At 37.0% G+C, this 21116-nt stretch overlaps 1 protein-coding gene across 9 annotated transcripts in view; it reads left to right on the top strand.

Moving 5' to 3' along the window:
* GREB1L (GREB1 like retinoic acid receptor coactivator) overlaps positions 1-21116 on the top strand; it is a 290524-nt gene that overhangs the window by 85934 nt on the left and 183474 nt on the right. For 8 of the 9 annotated variants that reach the window (XM_086682583.1, XM_086682585.1, XM_086682580.1 and 5 more), the window contains one exon: positions 20284-20386. The exons of the other annotated variant lie outside the window; for it this stretch is intronic. The gene's annotated coding sequence lies outside the window, so the exon portion shown is untranslated. The remainder of the gene's footprint in view (positions 1-20283; positions 20387-21116) is intronic. 9 annotated transcript variants of the gene reach the window in all.

Genomic DNA, 21116 nt, shown 5'->3' on the forward strand with positions numbered 1-21116 from the left:
GCAAAACAAAAGGCAAAAAACAAAAAACCTTGGTATTAAACTTGAAGAGAAGTATGCTTGATCTAGATCAGTGGTTCTCAGCTGAGGCTGATTTTGTCACCCATGGAACATCTGGCAATATATAGAGACATTTTTGATTGTCCAGTGTCAATAATGCTGAGGTTGTAAAGGCCTGATCTAGGTAAATAAAGCTTTAAAATGCTACTCAGAACCATAGGGAAAGGCTAATCCTTCTTGGATAAGAAGCTCCAAAATGGTAATATATATAAATTTTTCCTAAATTAATATACAAATTTAATGAGATCTCAATAAAAATAACAAAATGATTTTTTTGAACCAGAAAATCTGATTCTAAAGTTCATATATGAAATCAAACAAGGAATTCAAGAAAATTCTAAGTAAGGACAGTAACGGTATGGAGAACAATCTGTCAGATTTTTTAAAAAAATGTTTATATTTGAGAGAGAGAGACAGACAGAGAGAGACAGAGTGCGAGTGGGGGAGGGGCAGAGAGAGAGGAGACAAATAATCTGAAGCAGGCTCCAGGCTCAAAGCTGTCAACACAGGGCCAGCTTGGGGCTTGAGCCCATGAACCATGAGATCATGACCTGAGCCCAAGTCGGACTCTTAACCGACTGAGCCACCCAGGCGGCCCTAATATGTCAGATATTAACAAATATAACATTGAAGTCATTTAAGAGGCCCAAATACCTACTGGAATTTAGATATAATAAAGGAGACCTTTCAAATCAAAAGGAGAAAGATGTATTATTCAGCAAATGGGCTTAAGTTCATCAGATGCAAATGGAAAACAAAGTTATTCATGTTCATGTCTTGTAACAAAATAAATTGCAAATGAATTAAATATTTAAATATAAAAGAGTATAGAAGTAAATCGGATGTTTACTACTTTTTCAGTTTGAAAATAAAAGATTGATATATTCAACCACATAGAATTAAAAATTGTATAACAATGTAGCTGAAAGTCAAAGACAAATGATAAACTGGAAGAATATTTGTAACTCCTATCATGGACAAAATGGCTAGTTCCTTAGTTTGTGATAGTTAGTTACATCAGTTCTAATGTTCTTTAAGTGATCCTTAAACTTGAGAGGATGCTTAACCTCATTCATACTAAGGAATAATTAAACAAATTAAAACTGTAATGAGCTACTATTCTTCCAAATTTTTAAATTTCTGTTTCCAGTGAAATAATACTGTTTTTGCAATTCAATTTTCAATTAATCAAAAATATAAAAGTTATGATTCTGTGGGTAAAGGTATGGTGAAACAGGCTGTCTTATACATTGTTGGTAGAAATTAATTTCTATGAAGGGCAACTTGACAATATCTATCAAAAATTTAAATTCATATACTTAGCAATTCCATGAATAGGAATTTATCCTACTGAGATAACATGTTTGAGATGGTTATGTATAGAATTACTCATGGCAGACATTTTTGGTAATAGCCAAAGGTTGAATACTCACTAGTGAACTGGTTAAATCAACCACACAGTGCTGTATAGCCATGAAAGAAAGAATGTGGAAGCTTTCTATATTCTGATATGTAAAGATCTCCAAGATTTATTGTGAAGTGAAAAATGTGAGCTACAGAAGAGTGTTGTTGTATGCTAACCTTTTGTGGTAATGCATACATTCATGTATATGCGTGTATATTTATATTGCAATTCCATTCCATCTTCTCTCAAAAGAATAAACAAGAAACTAGCAATAGTAGTTGTCCCTAGGGAGAAGTATTATATACTTTTCACTATACATACAGGCATATCTTGTTTTATTGTGCCTTACTCTATTGCTCTTCACAGATATTGCATTTTTTGCAAATTGAAGGTTTGTGGCAACCCTGCATCGAGCAAGTCTGTTGGTGCCATTTTTCCAACAATGTTTGTCCACTTCATGTCTCTGTCCATTTTGGTACTTCTTGCAATATTTTAAATTTTTTTCATTATTATTGGATTTGTTATGGTGTGATTAGTGTGATTAGTGATCTTTGATGCTACTCTTGCAATTGAGGCATGATGAACTATGCTTACATAAAACCGTGAACTTAGTGGATCAATGGTGTGTGTGATCTGACTGCTCCACTGACCTGCTGTTTCCCCATCTCTCCCCCTCTCCTTGGGCCTCACTATTCTTTGAGATACAGCAATATTGAAATTAGACCAATTAATAATTACTCTATAGTAGTCTCTAAGTGCTCAAGTGAAAGGAGGAGCTGCATGTCTCTTATTTTAAATCAGAAGCTGGAAATGAATAGTGAAGAAGGCAGTCAGAAACCATGATAGACTAAAAACTAGGCCTCTTGTGCCAAACAGCCAAGTTGTGAATGCAAAGGAAAAGTTCTTGAAGGAAATTAAAAGTGCTACCCAAGTGAACACACAAATGATAAGAAAGTGTAACAGCGTTATTGCTGATATGGAGAAAGTTTGAGTAATCTGGATAGGAGATCAAACTAACCATAACATTCCCTTAAGCCAAAGCCTAATCTAGAGCAAAGCCCTAACTCTCTTCAATTTTGTGAAGGCTGAGACAGGTAAGGACTTGTAGAAGAAGAGTCTGAGGCTAGCAGAGGGTGGTTCATAATGTTTAAGGAAAGAAGCTGTCTCTATAACATCAACGTACAAGGTGAAGCAGCAAGTGCTGATGTAGAAGCTGCAGCAAGTTACCCCGAAGACCTAAAGTTGGCTACAATGGAGAAGACATTTTCAATGTAGATGAAACAGCCTTCTATTGGAAGAACATGCCATCTAGGCCTTGCCCAGCTAGAGAGGAGAAGTCAATGCTTGGCTTCAAAGCTTCAAGGGTAGGCTGACTCTCTTGCTAGGGGCTGCTGCACCTGGTGACTTTAAGTTGAAGCCAGTGCTCACTGACCATTCTGAAAATCCTAGGGCCCTGAAGAATTATGTTAAATCTACTCTGCCTGTGCTCTATAAATGGAACAATAAAGCGTGGATGACAGCACATCTGTTTACAACATGGCTTACTGAGTATTTTAAGGCCACCGTTGAGGTCTACTGCTGTGAAGAAAAGATTCTATTCAAAATATTACTGCTTAGTGACAATGCATATGGTCACCTAACGGCTCTGATGGAGATATACAATGAGATGAATGTGCTTTCCATGACTGTTAACACCACATCCATTCTGTAGCCCATAGATTATAGAGTAACTTTGACTTTCAAATCTTATGATTTAAGAAATATATTTTGTAAGGCCATAGCTGCCATAGATAGTGACTCCTCTGATGAATCATGGCAAAGTAAATTGAAAACCTTCTGGAAAGGATTCACCATTCTAGGTTCTAGGTGATTAAGAACATTTATGATTCATGGAAAGAGATCAAAATATCAACCTAACCAGGAGTTTGAAAGAAGTTGATTCCAACCCTCATGGATGATTTTGAGGGGTTCAAGACTTCAGTGGAGGAAATCACTGCAGATGTGGTAGAAATAGAGAACTATAATTAGAAATGGGGCCTGAAGATGTGACTGAATTGCGGTATTCTCATGATAAAATTTTAATGAATGAGCAGTTGCTTCTTATGGGTGAGCAAAGAAATTGGTTTCTTGAGAAGGAAACTACTCCTGATGAAGATGCTGTGGAGATTGTTGAAATGACAACAAAGGACTTAGAATATTACATGAACTTAGTTGATAAAACAGTGGCAGGGTTTGAGAGGATTGACTCCAATTTTGAAAGAAGTTCTACTGTGGGCAATATGTTATCAAATAGCATTGCATGCCACAGAGAAATCACTCATGAAAGAAAGGGTCATTCACCATGGCAAACTTCATTGTTGTCTTGTGTTAAGAAAGTACCACAGCCACCCCAACCTTCAGCAACCACCACCCAGATCAGTTAGTAGCCATCAACTTGGAGGCAAGACCCTCTCCCAGCAAAAAGTTAATGACCTGTTGAAAGCTCACATAATGGTTAGTATTTTTTAGCCAGAAAGTATTTTTAAGTTAAGATGTGTACATTGGGGGTGCCTGGGTGACTCAGTTGGTTGAGCATCTGACCCTTGATTTCAGCTCAGGTCATGATCTCATGGTTCATGAGTTCAAGCCCCACATCATGCTCTTCACTGACAGTTTGAAGCCTGCTTGGGATTCTTTTCCTCTCCCTCTCTCTGCCCATCCGCAGCTCATGTGTGCATGAGAATTTTTTAGTTGTAGGGGATCTCTAGAATTTATTCTCTGAAATGCTTAGATTTTAAAAAGGAATAATTTGACAGAAGTTTTTCAAAAAGTTACTATAGATTATTAATTGTTTAATAAGTCCAACTTTATCCTGATGATTTTGGTTATTTTCAATGTCTTGCTATGTACTAGAACCAAGCTAAATACTAGAACTATGTATAGAACTCCTAAACTCAATGCCTCCTGATTGTTGCATATTTTAAGTTCCTCTGTATCCTTTTTGAAGTTATTTTTCTATCTTCACTGTCAGTGTCAATTTTAAGTTTCACTTCTTTTTTTTAATTGTCATTGTTCTTGCCCCTGGATCTCACGTCTTTTAATCTGTCAAAGCTAAGAATCATATATCCAAACTCCCTCAAACTGTGTCTTAAATGAGAGGAAACAAGTTTGGGTGAGTGCCTGATGGCTTGCTCCCCTTGAGTGAAGTGCAAATACATTTAAAATGTGAACTTTGTGCAGTCTGTTGTGTCTGTTTGTATACTTATCTGCTTGTATGCTTATCTGTGTTTCCAGTAGTTGAGAATTCTGGGTCAATGACCCCTAGAGAGAGAAGTTGTTACTGTACTTGAATTGTTGGAAAATTTGGGCATATACATACTTATGCTTCTTGCTAATACAGTTTAATGAAATGACTGAACACTAGCACATAGATAGATGTCCAATTCATGTTTGCTGAACCTAACTGAAGAAGCACTGTATCATCCTATCATTTTGGATTAGAATAAAAGCTGTATAAGAGTTTAGTTTGTGGGAGGTTGAATGCAGATGTTTCTTTCTTCAGTGTCATTTGGCTCCTAGGGGAAAATTAAATCTTGATTAAATATGAAAGGCATTAGTCATATAATAAAAAAACAGGTTACTGGAAATTTTATGTGACTGGCAAATTTTGTCTCTCTAAAAACCAACCAAAAAACAAATTTTTGTTTTAACCCTTATTGTTGAGAGTGTGTCTAAGGGGAATTATTCCACTTTTCTGCTCTAGGAGACCATTTCTGGCATAAGCTAGTCTAGGCCTGAGATTGTGATACATGATATCAGGGACCTGGGCCCCTTCTGTCTTTTGCTCCTCTATGTGTGGCTGTCATTCCTGAAGATGCCTCCTGGTCCAAGAAAGCTGACTGCTTGGGGTGCCTGGCTGGCTCAGTTAGAACAGCATGTAACTCATGGTCTTGGGGTCATGCGTTTGAACCCCATGTTGGATGTAGAGATTACTTAAATAAATAAACAAACTTTTAAAAAGTGGGGGGTGGGGTGCCTGGGTGGCTCAGTTGGCTGAGCGTCTGACTCTTGATTTGGGCTTAGGTCATGATCCCAGGGTCATGGGATTGAGTCGGGATTGTGTCGGGATTCGTACTGAGCATGGAGCCTGCTTAAGTTTCTCATTCTCTCTCTCTCTCCTTCTACCCCTTTCCCCTGCTCGTGCTCTCTCTGTCTGTCTCTCTCTCTCTAAAACTAAAACTAAAAAAAAAAAAGTTCCCCTAAAAATATGTTTCCTTAAAAAAAAAGGGGGGGGGGCACCTGGGTGGCTCAGTCAGTTGAGCATCCGACTTTGGCTTAGGTCATGATCTTGCAGTTTGTGGGTTTGAGTCCCATGTCGGGCTCTGTGCTGACAGCTCGGAGCCTGGAGCCTGCTTCAGATTCTGTGTCTCCTCTCTCTTTATCTCTTTCTCTCTGCCTCTCCCCCACTCATGTTCTGTCTCTCTCTCAAAAATAAATAAACATTAAAAAAAATTAAAAAAAAAAGATAGTTGCCTGCTTGAGCTCCAACTACCTTGTCCACAATCCTGCCCCATTCTCAGTAGTAATTTTATTTTATTTTTTTATAAAAGTGAAGCAGATTCTTAACTGTAGAGAACAAACTGTTACCAGAGAAGAGGGGAGTAGGGGGATGAGTGAAATAGATGAAGGGGATTAGGGAGTGCCCTTGTGATGAGCACAGGGTGATGTATGGAAGTGTTGAATCACTATAATATAACATTGTATGTTAACTATACTGGAATTAATATTTTAAAAATAATAAAATAAAATAACTATAATATTTTTTAAAGGTGAATGTGCTGGGTAATCATGTAGTTTAGTGAGTAAACCAAGTTGCTTTTCATTAAATGTCATATTAATTTTGTTTACATTTGTTAACACTGTAGTTAATCATTAATAAAAACCATCTTTTAATCTGATATAATAGATGCCCCAAAAACAGTAATAGAAGAATAAGACAGCTACTACCTTCTGAAAATGACTTGTGTTCTCTTTGATGTGGACCTTGGATATATGAAACTGATCATGAAACAAGTTCTTCCCCTTTAGAAACTTTCCCTAGCAGTAAAATAGGGGTATTTAACCCCCCTGTTGTTTCTTCTTCCTCTTTCTCTAAATGTGCTCTCATTTCCCATTTGGCACATGTAGCCTTTTGGCAGATGTCTGCTCTTCTTTTTTTCTTTTTTCACCTCTCTGTCTCTTACTTAAAGACAGGTCTAGCCACAAAATCCATTGAGCCATTCGGCTTATGGAGTAAATAATGGAATTTTGCACAATTGTTAAAAATTAGAATTTATAGTAGGTGTCATAGGATTCCTTTGGTAAGGAAGTAGAAATAAAAGAATACCTTATTAAAAACCCACTGGAAAATATTATTTTTCTAAGGTTTCAATCTATTCTTAAATTCCCTTCTGGAGTGTCCGGGTATTAGTGACATAGGGTAAACAAAAGGCCTTCAGACACATGATTCTACAAATTCACACACACAGAAACAGGGCAACACTTCCTTTACCACCCCTATCCTAATTAATGGCATGGCATTTACTCAACTACTCCAACTAGAAACTTCCCTGTTATCGAAGGCTTTTCCTCCCCTCTCACATCCCACGTCCAGTGTGTCACTAAACCCTGCCAATTCAGGAACCTGCAAAAGTTGAATAAATGACATCGCAGCTCCACTGTCCTTTTAGTTCCTCATTGCCTCTTGCCAGACCATTTTAATCATCCCCTTCCAAGCGCTATGACATTTGACTCTTTTTCCTGTTCCTACTCCCGTGTCTTCCATTTGGTTCCATGAATTGTCTTTTTGAAAAACAAATTCTATCATGTTACTCTTTCACCTAAAATCTTTAAAAACTCCTCTTTATATGGGGAAAAAATTTTTAAAGCCTAATAGCCTTTCTTAATGTCACTTCACTCTGTAATCTAACTTCCTGCCATTCTGCCTTCATGCTTTCTAGGACTCAGACACACACAAAAGTGACACCTACTTCTTTGGCCCCACTGTTTTCTTTATGTGGAATGTCTACAACACTACCTTTTCTCTGTCATGCAAACTCCCCCTCATGTTTTAAGTCCTAAGTGCCACTCCCACCTAGGCTTCTTGTATGTTCTCTGTTATGCCATGTATGTTCTCTATTTCACCATGTGTGTGCTCTGTTGCACTATGTGTGCTATTATAATATGTGCATTCTCTATTATACCATGTATATTCTCTATTGCACCATGTATGCTCTATATTATATCAGGTCTGTTCTCTATTGTACTATGTGTGTTCTTTGTTACACCATGTGTGTTCTGTATTACATCATGTATGTTCTCTGTTGCACCACGTGTTCTCTATTACGCCGTGTATGTTTTATATTATACCACGTATACTCTCTATTATATCATATCTGTTCTTTATTACATCATGTTTATTCTCTGTTGCACCATGTGTATTCTCTGTTGTACTATATGCTCCCTGTTCTCTGTTATACCATGTATGCTCTCTATTGCACTATGTGTGTTCTCTGTTATACCATGTATGTTCTCTATTACACTATGTACGTCCTCTGTTGTACTATGTGTGTTCTCTATTACACTATGTTCTCCATTGCACTGGAATGCTCTCTATTACATCATGTATATTCTCTGTTGCATTGTGTATGTTCTCTATTACACCGTTCATGTTCCCTATTACACTACATGTTCTCTATTATACTATACTCTATTGCACCATGTGTGCTCTGTATTACAGTGTATGTAGGTTGTCATATAAGGCCCTCTGAGGTATTAACCTCTTTTTTTTTTAAATATAATTTATTGTCAAGTTGGTTTCCATACAACACCCAATGCTCATCTCCACAAGTGCCCTCCTCAATGAACTGTGAATTTCTAAATTATAGTCTTATTCACAAATGTATCCTCAGCATGTAGCAATGCTTGGCAACTACAGGAACAAAATAGGTATGCATTGAACTGAATAGAAATAAAAATAAGTACAGAATGTGCTTTGTGTATCCCAGTAAGACCCCAACTTGAAGACAGTGTAAAGGTAACCAGGAAGCCAGGTGGTGAAGCTGAGCTGGATGAGGCAGAATGAGGCACACGCAGGCCTGCAATAGTTCAAATAGAGTTCAGAGAAATTGTCTGTTTCCAGCCCCTGTGTCACCTTGGCCTGCTCTGTTCTTTGCTTGTTCTGCTTAATTTACTCATTCTTTTTTCTCAGTCATTCAGAAGTGACCATTTAGCTCAATTTACTGGGCCTACTCCTTTCTTAGCACCAAAATCTGGTAGTGTGTGTGTGTGTGTGTGTGTGTGTATGTGTGTGCGTGTGTGTGTGTGTGTGGTGATAAACTCCCAGAAATAGAGCTGAATGTACCTACTAAGAGAGTTGCATGAATGAGGGGGGAAGGGGGCAATAGGGAATGAATAATAATCTGTTGGTATGTACTGAGTGTTTGCCAAATGCCAGGATTTACATTTAATCCTTACAACACCTTATAATATATAGGCACCATTATTATCTCCACTTTACAGATGAAGTAACTGAAGCAAAGAGAGACTGAACCATATGCACCCATGGAAGCAGGGGAGCTAGAATCCAGTAAATGCCTGTCTTAATCCAGAGTCGGTTCTGTGAACACAATTAGTGTTAAATATTCATGATGGACCACATTACAACTGATCCTTGTCTTACAAAGATATCTCTGAAGGGCAAAAGAATGAAATGTTTGGTTTCCCCTGTGTTTTTGTGAGTACTGGTAGGGTTTGTTTTATTTTGTTTTGGGCTTTTTTTTTTAATGTAATTTTTTAGAGCAATTTTAGGTTCATAGCAAAATTAAGAGGAAGGTACGGAGATTTCCCATATACATTGGTAGGTTTTTCTCATCAAGGATTTAACTCTGGGGATCATTATAGGCAAGAGAGAATTCCTCATGAACTTGGACTTAGTCTCAAGGTCCCCTTCTCAGGTATTATACACCTGGCCTTGGGCAGAACTAATAGCCTGTTAATCAATTTCCATTCTAACTAACTAGTAAGTGTTTATTTATCTTGACAAGATGCTATATGTTGTATGATAGACAAACAAAAATGATAAGGACTGGTTCTTGCCACCCACCCTGCTCTGTCCCAGTACACACACAATCCTGTTGGGAAGACAAGCCATTCACAAAAGAACTGTCAGCCAACGATGTGGAGCTATTGGTGATGTGAGCCCTGGTCAGATTTCTGGGTCCTTAGCTGGTGAGGGAACGCTTCAAAGTCCCTTCTGAGCTGTATGTCTGAGTTCCCCATCTGGCCCTCCTCCTGTGTTACTTTTACTACCAGTTCATTCTCAATTGATTTCCAGCTTCTCTAAATTCAAACTCTATGATATTCTGCATTCAAACTGGTTAGTGTCCCTCATTATCCACAAAGATTTTCCTAGGTCTTTATCCTGGATCTAATTCTTTTCCCCTAAATCTTCAAAGGGGTAATCAATCCTGAATATAACTCTGCAATTTAAGAAAAACCATTTTAAGCTGCTCATTGCAAAACACGTGGGTCCTGGCTGTGGACCAGCCATCAGTCGTTCTCCTTGGCCGGAGGAGGCAGGTCAGCTGGAGAAGACGCCCCATGATAGGTCAGGCAGCAACAGTCTGTCCTTCTAAAGATACAAAGGGAAGCACCAGTGAGCTGGGGCTGGCCTCAGTGTTTGGGGATTGGAAGCATAAACAAATATTTTCACAGGGTGCGTCCAGAACTGAGTAGTCAAGGTCATTGTGGTGCAAACAGAACACATGGTGTCAGTGTGTCCTAGTGTCTGGGCTCAAGTGGCCTTTCTTGGCAGCATCTATAAAGAACACAGAGCATACTGTAACCTCTACTGTTGATATTGGGTGTGCTTTTACCAGAGCTTAGTGAGATTTCTAGATTTGTTTCCATTTCATATAGATTACTTTGCAAATGGAGCCAGGCTTGCATTTTCTGTGGATTGGGCCTTTGCTCAGTGTGCTTTGCTCCTCCACTTGAAACTGACCTACAGTGCTCTTCTTGTTCATTAGTTCCACCCAAGGAAGTAGCAGGTCCTCACAAGGAGTCTCAAATAGCCTTGCATTTTCTTTCACAGATGGGGGTGAGAGCACCTGAATATACCAGAATCTCTCTTTGAAAAAAAAAAACTTTACTATGATGAATCTGAAAAAATAATTTTAAGGGAGTATTGGTACCACTTTCTTCTTTGACACATCTCATTTTTCTTGATGGTAACATAATGCAATTTTGTTTGTTTGTTTTCCTAAATAGCCATGATGTAGGTGAGAAGTACTGAGTGACTGTTAAGATAAAGTTTCAGATGTTTCTTGTTTTTTAATGGGAATGTCCATCTACATACAGTATAGTGTGTAACACTTTCTAATATACCATATATAGTGTTTCATGACTTTGAGAATATTCTTTTTTTCTGAATAGGCACCAGGACAACTTATCTGCAAAGTTTAAATCAGTGCCTTGTCATTAGCAAACTTCACTTACTAGTTTTAGTCAAGTCTAAGCTGCACAATGGTTGAATTGGTGACTATTATATTTGTTTAACTGCTGTAAAGTAAGTTTGCAACAATAGATGCTTGCACTTAAATAGCCTGCAGAGCATCAGGGCCCTATCAATCATGCAGAGATTTCCCTCCTGCTGTCTCTTCTGATGGACAATTCTGCTGATGTGGATATTCAAAAAGAAGGGATCAGGAAGAACAGATGATGGATAAAGACAATCTTCTGTCTTGAGAGGAAATCGGAGAAATCCTTTTAAGGAATTTCTTTGTCATGGTGTCAGAAGATTAATTATGCTCGTGTGAGAACAGCTTTCTCATTGGGTGAAAAGAGACATTATCCTTCTGACTTGTGACAGAAGATTTTTTTCAAAGGAAGAGAGTCAAAGATTTCAGAGTATCTGAAATCTTCTTATTCTGTTGTTTTCTAAGCATCCTCCAGGACCATTGGATTACATCCATGACATTGCGGTGTTCAACAAGTAATTAATGAATCAAGAATTTTTGTTTCAAGTTTTAAGTAATTCCTCCTGCTGTTCCTCATGCAAATCTCTTCAGAGGTCTTAATAACCGAGACTGTACATCAGATTTTAAAATCACATCATAATAGTATAGGTGATAACTTATTACTAGCCAGGAGTGGTAGCTTATTACAGTCATATGGAAGAAGAGACACTGCAGTGCAACCCAAAACTTGTACACACAATTGATTAACACAATTTTTAACAAGGCAAATATAATTGGAAAAGGCATCCTTTAAAAAATTCAACTCTTAATTGTATAATTTAATCTAGTTGTAAATAGTGATAATATTTAAAATATTTACATTCCTTGGAACTTCTTTGAGCATAACAAATGAGTATTCAGAAAAACCTTCGAAAGTTAGAGGCAAAATACATTGCCTAAAGCATAACAATAGTAAAGTTTTTCCATATGACTTTATTTTCCATGTAACTGAAGGCTCAAAAAAAAAATCAGTTATTTCATTGAAAGATTTTCCTATAATACATTACTTAGTATTCTGCCTTTTTTTTTTTTTTATTTTTTATTTTTTTTCAATATATGAAATTTATTGTCAAATTGGTTTCCATGTATTCTGCCTTTTAAATAGCACATATTTGCTGACTCAGGGTCCTAATTATAAAGATCTGCTTTTGGGGTTCACTGAATTACAGCGTTGCCTGCAGTGACTATTGAAGTATTTAGTATAGGGTCATTTGCCTCTATAATATCCTGAGAATTTAGTACGTGTGTGTGTGTGTGTGTGTGTGTGTGTGTGTGTGTGTGTGTGTGTTTGTCTACTTTTGTAGATATGGAGTCTCTTCTCTTTAGGTGAGTTATCACTTCTCCCTGGAACCAGTGTGTCATGTTGCTGGTAAACTGCTGTTTTATGTTATACTTGAGGGTGAGTCTGCACCTACAATACAAATTAGTCACATTTCTTTCTTTATTTCACTGTGAAAGTTTATTTTCCTCTTATTTCTAGGTGCCTGACTGGTTCAAGGATAGGTAGTTGAGGTTTCCCACAAATCTGATGTCTGGAAGGTGGCTTTACTGTGTACACACACACACACACACACACACACACACACGCACACAAATGCACGTATAAATGTGTTCATTTACTAATCGTATCAAATGTTAATACTCTGTTCAATGTATTATTTTAGTGATTCTGTGAATACTGAATCTTTTACATCCCAGCATGCTTTTACATCTAAGCCTTGAGAATAGACTTGTAGTAACCACTCCACTCTAGACACCTCTTCCCTACCTTTCCTGGTCTCTAACACTACTGCTATGAAATGGTAGCTACATCCTGGTTTTAAATAAAAATAAACTATTAGATTGCATGAAAAAATCTTCAAACTGAGCATTAAATATTAGCTGATGTTAGCAATTGTAATTTTTGCAGTAACTATAGTAGTTGAAGGGCCAGATTCAGATCTTTGTGGAGAGTTCATAGCAAAGACCAAATGAGTGAGTCTTACTTTAACTCACACTTGATAGTGATACTTAGAAGAACAGATTTAAGTTCAAAATTTAGGATTCTTGAATTTCACACAGTATCTAGAATTTGATATATTACCAATTCTATTTTTGGTTGTTTTTAAAGATGATAAACTAAAGTGATAAACAGAAAGTATTTAAGAAACAATCCCAGGAAATAGAAGTCCAGAAGTAGATCAATCCCTTTTCTCCTTCATTTAGAAAGAGGGACCACTTGCATTTTGTCTTACTCAAAGAAAAATCATCCCATTATGCCACTCTTGCATTTTAGCAGGATGAGTTTATCTTTGAGAGGGCTTTAATTAAAACTGGAGGCAATTCTTCTTGATGACATAGGGCACTTAAAGAAAAAAAGTTTACTAATTAATAAAAAATATAGCCAGTTATAGAAAATGTTTCTCTCTTTTTCTTTCTGACCCTGCTGTTAAAGGAGAACAATCAATTTATCACCACCAGCTGCATGGATTCAATGGAAAGGAACTTGAGGTTTTCTTCTTCCTAAACCCTTGCTGAATTGTTCTGGCAGTACATAAAAGTGGGTCATTTGTACCTAAAGTACTTTACCAATGCTCCATTAATCTCAGTGATGGTGTTCTCTTTTTTCCTGCAAGAAGCAGGATGAGAGGATATTATGGGGGAGGAAAAGGAGTTAAGCATTTTTTTAATGGATGTGTAAATGAAGAGGGAAAAGCCATTTAATATTTTGTGGCCTGTTTTTTTTCTTTTTGCTAATGAACACATGATCAAAATATCAATGATTGTTTTGTGGTATATTTTATATTATTTTTATAGCATTTAATACCTTCAGGATTAAGAGGAATGTTTAACAATTTGTGAAAAAGATAGTGTTTGTCTTTGGATATATACCAAGAAGATCTTCAGCTGAGAAACAAATGATGTGTCAGACCAAAATAATGTGAAAAGATAGATGAATCAAGGACAAAAGATGTTTTCCTTCAGTTATTTTGTTTTAAATGTAAAAGTTCTATCATTGTGCTGCCTAATCACAATTATTAAAATGGATAGTAAACTAACCTAAGACTTGAGGGTTTCTCAGCTGCTAAATGAATTTTATAAGGGCCTTGATTACAGTCTATACTGTGCTTTGTATTTCTTAAAATAATTTCTGTAATAAATTATTTTCTATCTAAACATTAAGAGAATGCTAGATGGGCAAGGCTGCATTGACCTTCCCTGTTGGTCTTGTCTGCTGATTGGCAGGTTTCAAAGGTTAAACTAGCTACAGATGAAATGTAATCATTACTGACTTGGTTCCTTTCCAGATCTCTCTGGAAACTGCAGTAAGCCAATTTTGTTCATTTATAAAGAAGAAAGAAAAGTAATTCCCTGAGTAGTTTGGAATGGGAAGCAGCCGCTGTCTCCTTCCTTCTTACTTAAATAAACAAGCTAAATGGAAAAATAAACTTTACTTTTTCACATCTGGTGTAAAGCTTCCTCTTTTGTTGAAAGTTCACATGCTCCCTTTGCTATGCTTGGTCATGTGAATCAGGTGTCTTCCTTCCTTCTGTAAAGTGACTTGTCTAACTATAATAAGGAAAGACCCTGACCGATTTTAACAGCCCAAGAACATCATTATATGGAAACAAACAAAGCCCTCATATTGAGAATGGTATCAGATGATGTTTGACCCAGCCTCCCATATATCTGTTAGTAGTAAAGAAACAATAGGACATTATGCCAGCAATACAGCAGAAAACTTGAATAAGCAAACAAAGTCTGCTGGGTCTTCCTTACATCAAGTCAGATTATACTTATTTGTGTGTGAGCTCTTCTTAATGTGACTAATTTTTCACTTTTCCTTTATGGCATACACTGACTTTGAAAATGCAGAGAAGGATGTCACAGCCAGCCATACCATGATTCTGAGGCACACTGGCATTTACTAACCACCAGCATACCACTAATCGTCAAAATTTACCTTTGCAGACTCCCCATATGTCTTTCTATCCTTACCTCCACCCTTCTATGCTCCTGTGTCATTTTCTCAGAACTCCCCTCCATTCTGACATCTCTTCCCTAGTGAACTACTTTAATAATTGTACGTAATAATATTGCAATTTTTCTGTTTAACTTTTCTGTGAAATGGGAGCATGATTTGCAGTCTTCTTTACCCCAGGATTCACAGGCTTGATGCCTCTTATTACAGAGTTGAACATTCTAAATGTTCTTCTAATACACATTTGTCATGTAACACAGAATCCAATTACCATTAAAGCTTGGTTAGAAGCTTTTTGGGAAGGGGGGAGTGGAATGTAAAACCTAGAGAAGTTAGGTTTAACAGTTAAAAACCTAGTTGATAAGCAATGTTCCATTTTTTTAGATGCTTTCGTTCCCTGCTAGGGCCGGCCTCAGAGGAAGAGGTAAAGGTCAAATGCCACAGGCATCTAAACAGTGGTGGAGGTGTACACAGTACACCCAGTAACAAGTTGCTGTTGTCGTGGCAAAATGGCCTTTCTAACTCTCTTGTGCTTTTAGGTACCTTCTTTGAGCATAACCAGAGTGGCAGGGGGCTTAGTAGGAATCATCATTGGTTTGTTTCCACTTTCCAAAGGAAGAGATTGAAGCAGAGAGTAGTCAAGGAGCCAGTCCTAGGATCAGACAGTGAGGTTTCTTTCTTTTCTTTTTAATATGTATGGCTAATTGTTATAAATAAGCATCCCATTTAACAATCATACACAGTTTTGATCCCCTCCCCCTCTTTTTTCCAAATAAGTGATTTTCAAACTGTAATGTCATAGAATCATCTGGGGCTCGCGTTGTCTATTTGCTAAATCTAGCAACACTTTCTGGGGTATTCAAAATGCAGATTCCTGAGTCCTTATCTAGAATTAGTGACTCGTAAATCTCTGAGAGAGAGGATAAGGAATCTCCATGGTGAGTACCATTCGTCAAGTGATTCAGATGCAGTCCTTGAACTAGACTTTGTGAGAAACACTGATGTAAATGATGCGAAACTTTAACAGTGTCTCAGTGGGCACCTTGGTTTCATCAAGAAAAATCAATAGTAATTCCAGCCAGATTTTCTGTTTAGTTACATTCAGGTCAAATATAACCCATGCTATAGCAGTTGCTGAAACAAATAGGAACTTCCATTCCATTCTTCCTCACGATGTCCTGATTTATCATTCAGCACTTTCTACCACCACCACCATTACTATTCAACTGGCAGTGACTTTAAAAAGAGCCTCTCTGAGCACCCAAACTGGCAGGACTGACCCACTCCATCTCTCCTGAATGTTGACTATCTGCATCCATAGCTCTGGTGACTTGTTTCTTCATGCAGATTTTTTTAGGGTTCTTCTTAGTTTATTCACTTTTTATCCCCAAATAAAGAGCACTTTGTCTTTCAATTTACATGCCATCGGTTCATATATCTCAACTCCATTAATTAGGAATTTCCTTATATTTTGATTCTCAACGAAGATTTTTCTAGGTAGGTAATAGAATGAAAAGAAATAAGAGAGAGTGAAGATCATATCCTTGGGTGAAAAGTTGTCATTCTGGTTTAAGCTGTAAATTTCTCTTAGAAAGTTTTAAGTTAAAAAATGCAAATAGTAAAGTCAGAATATGATTGTATATAATCGGACTGGAATGAGTTAGGAATCCCATTTTCTTTCAGTCTGGCTTCCGTAGTAGGCCAGGAATGACTTTAAAAATTTATTTTCAGGGGCGCCTGGGTGGCGCAGTCGGTTAAGCGTCCGACTTCAGCCAGGTCAAGATCTCACGGTCCGTGAGTTCGAGCCCCGCGTCGGGCTCTGGGCTGATGGCTCGGAGCCTGGACCCTGTTTCCGATTCTGTGTCTCCCTCTCTCTCTGCCCCTCCCCCGTTCATGCTCTGTCTCTCTCTGTCCCAAAAATAAATAAACGTTGAAAAAAAATTTAAAAAAAAAAAAATTTATTTTCAAACCTAAACAATGGATATCATTCTGACCTCACAAGTCTCTAAGTAGGATATTTACAGTCTGTGTATGTAAACTCATGTTTAACCAACCTGACATTTGTTACTCCTCTCATGAGTTTTAATTAACAATCTTGATTACAGTTTAGACCATTTCACATATTCTTTTCTGTTACTGCAGAAAACATAATGTGACTTAGCTTGAAAAATACACATGTAGGGTTTAAAGGATGTAGGTCTGGGTAACAGCACTGCTAACTTTCTCAAATAAGTCACTCAATCTTTTGTTGTCTGTATTCTCATAATGAATACAATGTATATCTCAAGATGTTATTGTGAGGATTAAAGGAAGTAAAAGTGTATAAAAGTCAAACTCATAGTTCTGAGGTACTTTAGGAAATTTTGGCTAATTTAGATATTGGTTGCATCTAATGACAATTAGGAAACCTTTCTCAACCTTAGACTAAAATAATATTCTTAGGTCTGTTATTTTCATAAGTTTTTTTTTTTTTGACCAGCTTAATATAATCACATTCTTATAAAGATCTAGCACCCAGGACATTATAATTATTTTTCACTTTCATTCTTTCTTTTTTTACCATAAAGGATACTTTATTGATAAACACTAAGGGCAGTTTCTCTCTCTGGCAGTTACCCTACCAAGTGGTATGGTTTTGTTTGATTGTATTTTTTTTGCTTCATTTACTTACTTCTAAGATCCCTCCCAGTTCAGCCCATGCTCCACATCCCTATCCACAGGCATTGATGATATAGGAATATGATGTGATCTCCACCACCACAGCCCCTCACATAGTAGCCCAATAGAAAAAAAGTTGGTTCTGGCGTCAGAGGACATGCATTTGAGTACTTTGCTACTTCTGAGTGTGGTAATCTTACAAAAATTAACTGAGATAATATACATGAAAGAACACTCTGTCAAAGCATAATTCTTCCTGTGGTTAGGGATTTCTATGAGGAAGAGTATTAACATTTATTGTATGTCTAATACATGCCAGGTGCTCTGCATACACCATCTACTATAACCTGATGAAGTAGGAAATCTTATTCTCATTTTATAGATAATAACTAGCCTCAAGCCACGTGATTGCAAAGTATTAGAGCATGATCTGACTCAGATTTATCACCCCCACACCACTTGTCTTCACTGCTTTAGGGGCTCGCAAGTCAGGCAGTTCTTGGTCCTGTCTCTGAGCTGCCAAGGAGAGAGGGAAGGGATAGATGAGACAATGAAAGGAGACATTCCATGAATGCAGTCAGCAAATAAGGAGCTGTCTGAGAAAATACTGTTACTGACTTGATAGGGCATATGTCTGCCACCGTCGATGTGACAAAACTGAAAAGGCTGGAGAAGCCACAGCATTATGAGGGTTTGAGGGAGTGGGCAATGAGAGTTGTGCCCCTCATCTGCTATTGTAAACTTGAAATGTGGCTCAGCCACCAGTGTCTTTATTTGTCTACTTCATTTTGCCTCTGTCAAACAAGGGTGATTGATTATATTTTTAAATAAATAGTATAACAAACTTTAATCTTATTATAATGTTATTATCATTATATAATTTTTAAGCCTAGGGGAGAGGTGAAGCCAGAAAACTGTTAGCTCATACTCACTGTACTTTTCCAATGTTTTTCCACTTGAACATCAATGAAGTCAAAGTTTTCACCTGGCCTTAAAAGCTGCAGGTGACCTCAGCTCATTAGTTGTGAACTGTTTCCTTCTGTGTCAGTGAAGCCTTGCTTATGACCCTATTAGGGTTTGACAAAACAATGGGAGTACCTCTAAAGGGAAAGTGGGAGCTGAACTACTTCTGTTCTTGGTGAGGGATGATTATCAAATTGAGGTATGATGAGAAATTAATTTTCAAATACAAATTACAGGAAAAGGTTCTCATTATTATACCTCAAGTTTGGCTTATAGAATTTTAGGACTGTTTAAATGATCAGAACCACTTTTGCCTGTCTGCTTATCTGCTATTGATAGAGGGTCTTTAAATACATTTGTAAAATTTCAGACTGATTGATGGTCTAACGTTGAATAGAAGGCCATTTGATCTAATATTACATATATTGTCAGTGACCATGTCTTCTTACAGGACTTTCAATAAGTAATTCTACCTCACATCAGCATTATTAAGCCTAGCACTATGGATATCTAGTGAATAAAACTGGCAAACAATATTGGCAGTTATTAAGTTTATTGAACATAATTCCCTAATTCCACCCTCAAAACAAAAGAAAACAAACAACAGCAAATATCAGCCTTCTTCACATGGAAGTAAATAAGGTTTTACTTCCACATTTTCAAATTTAAACATCTAGACTGTATTTGAGTCTAAACTTTGTGACAACAGCCAAATAAGCACAGGAAGTGATAGAAAATGTCCAGGAAATTATACCATGGCCTGATGTTTTGTTGCTTTTCATTTTGGCAATTCATACTTAAAAGTATTACAACAACATGGAAGATTGGAAAGATTCAAGTTTTTCTAGTTGGTGCTTAAAGTAGCAGTACTCATGGCAGAGTGGTCCATTGAAATGGTGTGTATAACAAATTTTAAAGTCATTACAGGGCTTTAAAATGTCAGGAAGATTAAAAGGGAAAAAGGCTAGCATGTGTAGTTCATTAATTTTGGTCATGAACATGTTATATTCAAGAACCATGTTTAAGTCCCCGTTCTTCCAGGACAACTTCTTGAAACACAACTTAAATGGAATTATTATTTTTTTAATGATTACACTTAAGCACCTGATGATCTAATGAAGACAATTTCTTAATGTGTCAAAATGGGTTCTTTGTATCTTGTTTGAATCTTTTGTTGCCTTAAACTAATCTGCTTTAGGGTTCTCAAATCCAGGCATTTTACAATGCAGTCTCTAGCAATGGCATTCATTTGGAATGCTGCCTTTTGTTTACTAGCTTTCCCAGACCCTCACTGCTTCCTTTGGTCATCTGGTGTCTTCACTAATGTGATTGGTACTCCTAAGCTCTGCAGGTAGCCATGAGCCTTTATAAGTGGGATTTACAATGGGACTCACCACCCTGCCTGCTAATGAAGGGAACCGCAGGGATTTTTTTTTTTTTCTGTCTTCCAAAAGAGTGAAGGAAAATTGAATTCTGGGTTTGTTAAGTCTCTTTATTTTCCATTTACTTTAATTTTTACAATTGACTTACTAACTTCAGTGCAAAAATACAAATATTTTTGTTTAGGAGTTAAATGTTTCATCTGCCAGCCCTTCATGCTAATCACTGGAATTGTTTATTATTGAACCTGGAAAGAACAAAGTGGGGTCTCTGTTTAAACTCAATCAACTGGCATTTCACTTTCATCTGTTTTTGTCTTTCAGGAGATTTTTGACCAATTTGGTTGTTTAAAAAAAAAAAAAGCATATGACTGGAAGCCTTGGATTCTACTACCAGCCTTGCCATTTAGTACATCTATAACCTTGAGTAAGTCACTTCCACTCTTTGATTTCTAATCTGAAAAAAAGGAAAGTGTTATCCAAGGTACACATGAGATTTGAGATGGTGTTTCACATTCTAGCCTTCTTGTCTTTTTACTAGCAAAGTGAATAACAGTGCCCTTTTGTTTGATTTTTGGATAAATCTACCACTGAAAAACATCTTGCATCTATTAAATGTTTTAACCAGTGGTCAAAGCAATAATTAAATATAAAATGCCAGTGTCTTCATTTTAGAGGCAATGTGCTCTGTGAGGATTAAAGGAAGTTCATTGTAGCCCAACTTTATAGAGATAGGGATCTGTTTGACATTTTCTAATTGTGAAACATGGCACCCATGTGTTTTTTAATTTACGTATAGTTGACATATAGTATTATATTAGTTTCAGGTGTACAACATAGTGATTTGACCATTACATACGTTATGAAATGCTCACCATGAAAAGTGTAGTTACCATGTGTCATCATACAAAGTTCTTACAATATTATTGACTATATTCCCTATGCTGCACTATTCATCCCTTTAACTTATCTATTTTATAGCTGGAAGTTTGTATCTCTTAATCCCCTTCACCTATTTTGCCCATCACACGAACCACCTCCCCTCTGGCAACCATCAGTAGTTCTCTGTATTTATGAGTCTGTTTCTAGTTTTTGTTTCTTTGTTCATTCATTTATTTTTTTTTAGATTCCACATATTTTTTAAGTCATAGTGGTTT

This window comes from Puma concolor, chromosome D3, assembly GCF_028749965.1.
Source record: "Puma concolor isolate L17-30 chromosome D3, mPumCon1.1.hap2, whole genome shotgun sequence".
NCBI lineage: Eukaryota > Metazoa > Chordata > Mammalia > Carnivora > Felidae > Puma > Puma concolor.